Raw genomic sequence first — 6,000 nt, forward strand, 5'->3', positions numbered from 1 at the left:
TTTGGAAAATAAAACTAGGGTTTGGCTGCCTCATGAAACACATTAAACACGTGCGCCTTCTTCTGTAAGAAACCTTGAAACAATTCTTCAAACAGATCTTCAAAAGATTGAGTAAAAAATAATAACATCCAGCTGGCGCGCGCAGATGCAGAGTCAGGTGTTGTTCCAAAGTGTCCCAACATTTGTCACAACACTTGGGGTCAGCACATTTGTCTCAACACTTGGCTAAGATATGTTTTTGCAAAATGTAGCCAATATACAAAAACCCAACAATCTCCCCCTTTGGCAAATTTTGGCTAAAACAATATTAGACCAGTATATAGAGAGATACAGTATTACCTTTCCTTCAAGTCAACATGATCACACAACTAGGAAAGAAAGTAACACATAATAAAACTACTTCCAAGAGAGTTAAGTAGCATCAGAGGCAATGCAACAGCGGAATAAAACAACTAGCCTCATGGAACAACACAAGGGAGAAATAAACTCCCATAGTAGATGCTAAGAAGTAGGAGAAATAAACTCCTAATAGTTTAACGCGCATCCATTCATCATAAGAACATCAGGGAAAAATAAATTCCCATAAACATCTGAGAAAAATAAATTCTCAGTCATAGTGGATAGTGGACTCAATAGTCAGGTGCCATAACACTTGGCACAACATTTGTCATCAAATACATTCAGGCGATCAAGAGATACTATCACTCACACTCCCCCTGAATTCATGCATACACTCATCAGATAGAGAAAGAATATTCACTACTCCCCCTCAGTACATGCATATTACTCACGCTCCCCCTCAATACGAGCATACAAACAATTCATGCAAAAACACAGTCACCAGATGTGAGAACATACCAGATGTGAGAACATCTGCCCACACACTTGGCACACACACACACACTACTCCCCCTTTTTAGCCACAATTTAGACAAACATCATGCATAGGAGAACCATAGAGTAGTAGACAATAGAAGTGTCAGGGTGCAATTATTACAGACCATAGAGCACACACAGGTGCTAGAAATCCAGGGCCTTGCCCATAAAGGTAACAACAAGGAAACATCAAAAGTACATCAGGAAAATCATAAGAAAAACATCAGGAATCATATTGAAGAACTTTCATCAGAGTCCTCCATCACATCCTCAGAGCCATCTTCAGAGCCACTAGTTCCTTCTCCTTCTTGTCCATTGGGCTCACCCTCAACAGTCTCAGCAGCCTCCTCAGCCTTTAATGCCTCAATCACACGATCAATTTTCAATTTTCTTGCCTCAAGGGCTCTGCTAGTCTCAGTAAGATCAGCAATCATCTGCTTTCTTGAAAGTACACCAGCCTGGACAGATGTGCCAACACCTGCTGCAACATTTGTCCCATCCAGCAGCCTCTGCTCAATAACCAACACCCCTTTCCTTTTACAAGGAACATCAGTACTTCTCAAAATATCTGGGTGTTGCTCAAGTATAATATTGCACAGCAGAGTGGGGAGAGCAACTGGCTTCTCAACAGCATAAGTCAGGGCATGGCTTAAGGTTTCTTGAAAGAAATATAATCCATAATCAAATTTGGCCTTGGTACCCACAACATAGATAAACTTTCCCAGTCCTCTGGCCACATCACCTGAGTGGGTTGTAGGTACCCAATTATGTGCAGCAATCCTATTCAGAACAGCATAAAATGGAGAGAGGGAAGTTGCAGCCAATTTTGCCTTGCTTGGCCATTCCTTGATCCTGCCACCTGTGAGGACCTTGCAGACCTCATTGTCTGTGACTTTTAGAGGAGCCACTTCTTCAGAATCCCTTTGCAAATATTGGTTGATCACAGTTGGAGAGAATTGAACACACTTTCCACGAACAAATATCTGCCTGTATTCAGGACTTGTTGGATCATTACAGTTTGCAGCCACATTAATCAAAAATTCCTTGACAAGCCTGTCATAGCACTTGTCCAAACCAACTACAGTTTTCATCAAACCTGCATACTCAAGAGCTTCTACAATACTAGGACATTTAAGAATATCAGCTTTCAAATTTCTTTCCAGAGCTAACCTTCTATGATACACAAATTTCCATCTTGCAGACCCATTTTCCAGATGAAATGAAACATTATCTAATGGAGCATAGGGAACAGATTGAGGGACCTTCTTCCTTCCTATACTCTTCCTAGATGTGCTGCCAGATGCAGCAACATCTGTCTCTGGTTCAAAATCAGAATCACTATTTGGTGGAGCCTTCCTTTTCCTAGTTTCTGTTCTAGGTATTACCTTACTTACAGGTTTTGGAGGTCCATACAGAGGCTTTTTACCAGTTTCTTTTCCAGCCCTAGAAGGTTTGGGTGTTTGGGCAGGTGTGTTAGCAGTTTCTACCCTTTTTCCAGCCCTACTTCTAGTCCTTCTAGCCACACTAGCCTCAGAATTTGTAGGAGCAGCCTTGTCACTAACAGTAGTTTCATTTTCATTAACAATTATAACCTCAGGAGTTTCATTCACAACTTTATCAGGAACAGCTTCTTTCTCAGTAGCCTTAGGTGGGGGACTCTCATCAGACTCAGAATAGTCCACAAGGTTTTCTTGTGCCAAAGATGTGGTAACCACTTGCACCACATTTGGCGTAGCGCCATGTGTTGCAACACTTGGCGCAACATGAGTCTCAGTAGCAGTTTTCTTAATGGACTCATCAGCAACATCATTATTGGTCTCAGTAAAAGCACCAATATTATCATCAACAGCAACAGGGGGGTTAGGAACAGTTTTCCCCAATTAACAGGATTTTCAGCAGGGTCCTTTAAACCTAGGGTGTCAGCAGGATTTTCAACATTAAGACCTAAATTAACAGAAATCTTACCAGATGCAGTAACACTTTCAACTGTAGGATTAGCGACAGGCGTTGCAACACTACTTGATGGTAGTGGATCAATGTGAAGTTCAGACATTGTAAAAGGCTTACTCGATTCACCTTTCCTTTTCTTGCCTTTACGCGTTGAACTTTTAATTGCAGCAGGAGAGGAAGGATTTGTATTCGTTCGCGATGATTTAGCCTTCTTTGCAACGGATTTTCTCCTCATCGTTGGACTTGTGGCAGGTATGGTGTTGAGAGGAATAGCATTTATCTCCATTTGTGGTGATGGTACAGCATCTGTCTTTGTTGGTGAAGATTTAGCCGAATCAGACATGATGAGTGAACAGAGGTGAATTTTGTGATTGAAGAAGATGGAAGTTGAACGTTCTCTGAGAAAATACAAAGTGGAAGTTGAGTTGATTTGCGTGAGAGAGAAAAGAAGATGAGAAGTTTGCGTGAAGATAGGTTGGTTTTGAAAAACCAATAATAACTCCCTTAAGTTAGCGTGCACCAAAAGTGGGAGAGAGAAATTAACTGCTGCACGCTCTCCAAGCAGTAACTGCTATTGATTTTCAAAAAGGCAAATTCCCAATTTGCCTCTCAATTTTTCAAATTGACTTGCGTCCAAAGCTTTAGTAAAAATGTCTGCTAACTGTTCTTCAGATGCAATGTGCTCAAGTGTAACAATTTTTTCTTCTACAAGCTCCCTTATAAAATGATGGCGTATATCAATATGCTTAGTCCTACTATGTTGAATAGGATTTTTAGAAATGTTTATAGCACTCAGATTGTCACAGTAAAGTGTCATGACATCTTGCTCAACACTATACTCCTTCAACATTTGTCTCATCCATAACAATTGAGAGCAACTACTCCCAGCTGCTATATATTCTGCCTCAGCTGTTGATAGAGACACACTATTTTGCTTCTTACTAAACCAAGATACTAGATTGCTTCCCAAGAAGAAACATGCACCAGAAGTGTTCTTTCTATCATCAGCACTTCCAGCCCAATCTGCATCATAATATCCAACTAAGGTAGAATCATTACCATGAGAGTATAAAATTCCATAGCCATATGTTCCATTGACATATTTGAAAATCCTCTTTACTTGAGTCAGATGACTCATCTTGGGTTCAGATTGATATCTAGCACAAACACCAACTGCAAACATGATATCAGGCCTGCTAGCTGTGAGATATAGCAAGCTCCCAATCATACTTCTGTAGAGACTTTAATCCACATCAATCCCTTTCTCATCTTTGGTAAGCTTCAAGTGTGTAGGTGCAGGTGTCCTTTTGTGACTACCACCTTCCATTCCAAATTTCTTCACAATGTTTCTTGCATATTTTTCTTGAGAGATAAATATGGTGTCTTCCATTTGTTTGACCTGAAGACCTAAAAAATAAGTTAGCTCACCTACAAGACTCATTTCAAATTCAGATTGCATTTGATGCACAAAATGTTCCACCATTTGTCGCGACATTCCACCAAATACAATATCATCCACATATATCTGAGCTATCATTAGCTTCCCTTTCTCTTCTCTTACAAACAGGGTTTTATCATTACCACCCTTCTTGTATCCATGGTTGACAAGGAATTCAGTCAGTCTTTCATACCATGCTCTAGGTGCTTGTTTCAATCCATAGAGTGCTTTCTTTAGTTTGTAAACATGGTTAGGAAAGCTTGGATCTACAAACCCTTTTGGTTGTTCAACATATACCTCTTCATTTAGATAGCCATTTAGGAATGCACTTTTTACATCCATTTGATATAGCTTGAATTTTAAAATGCATGCCACCGCCAAGAGTAATCTTATGGACTCCAAGCGAGCAACTGGAGCAAAAGTTTCATCAAAGTCTACTCCTTCTATCTGGGTGTATCCTTGTGCTACAAGTCTGGCTTTATTTCTAGTAATGTCACCATTTTCATCAGTTTTGTTCTTGTACACCCACTTTGTACCAATAACATTTATACCATCTGGTCTAGGTACTAGATCCCATACCTCACTTCTTTTGAACTGAGTTAGTTCATCCTGCATAGCATTGATCCAGTATTCATCAGTCAAAGCTTCTTTAACATTCTTTGGTTCAATCTTTGATATGAAACATGAATTGGAGATTGCTTCTTTTGATCTTCTTGTTGCAATTCCTTGATTTGGATTTCCAATGACAAGTTCCAGAGGATGATTCTTCTGTGTTCTGGTAGATGGTCCCTTGTTTGGTCTAGGAACCTCTGTAGTAGATTCAGAATGTTGATCAGGTTCAGGTTCAGTTTGATCATCATCAGGTGTTGGGACAGGTGTTATGACATCTGTCTCTTCAGCTGGATCTGCACTTGTTGTATCACTATCATCAACAACAACATTAATTGATTCCATCATAGTTCTTGTTCTGGAGTTAAAAACCCTGTAGGCTCTGCTGTTGGTTGAGTAACCTAAAAATATCCCCTCATCACTTTTGGGGTCCAATTTTCTCCTAGGTTCTCTATCTGCCAAAATATAACATTTTGACCCAAACACATGGAAATACTTCACAGTAGGCTTCCTATTCTTCCATAGTTCATACAGTGTTGTAGCAGTACCTTTTCTTAATGTTACTCTATTGTGAATGTAACATGCTGTATTCATGGCTTCAGCCCAGAATTTGTAAGGAACATTTTTGGCATGCAACATTACTCTAGCAGATTCCTGTAAGGTTCTATTCTTTCTTTCAATCACACCATTTTGTTGAGGTGTAATTGGTGAAGAAAATTCATGAATTATTCCTTCAGCAGCACAAAAATCAGCAAATTTAGAGTTTTCAAACTCCTTACCATGGTCACTTCTGATTCTTACAATACCACAGTCTTTCTCTTTTTGAAGTTGTACACAAAGATTTTTGAATTCTTCAAAAGTCTAAGATTTTTCCCTAATGAAATTTACCCAAGTATATCTAGAGAAGTCATCAACAATAACAAGAACATATTTCTTACCTCCAAGACTCTCAACTTGTATGGGCCCCATCAGATCCATATGTAGTAACTCAAGAACTCTAGAGGTGGACAAGTGTTGCAACTTTTGGTGCGACACTTTGGTTTGCTTCCCAATCTGACATTCACCACAGATATTGCCTTCCTGTATCTGTAAGCTTGGTAGTCCTCTGACAGCTTCTTCTGATATGA

This window comes from Trifolium pratense, linkage group LG6, assembly GCF_020283565.1.
Source record: "Trifolium pratense cultivar HEN17-A07 linkage group LG6, ARS_RC_1.1, whole genome shotgun sequence".
NCBI lineage: Eukaryota > Viridiplantae > Streptophyta > Magnoliopsida > Fabales > Fabaceae > Trifolium > Trifolium pratense.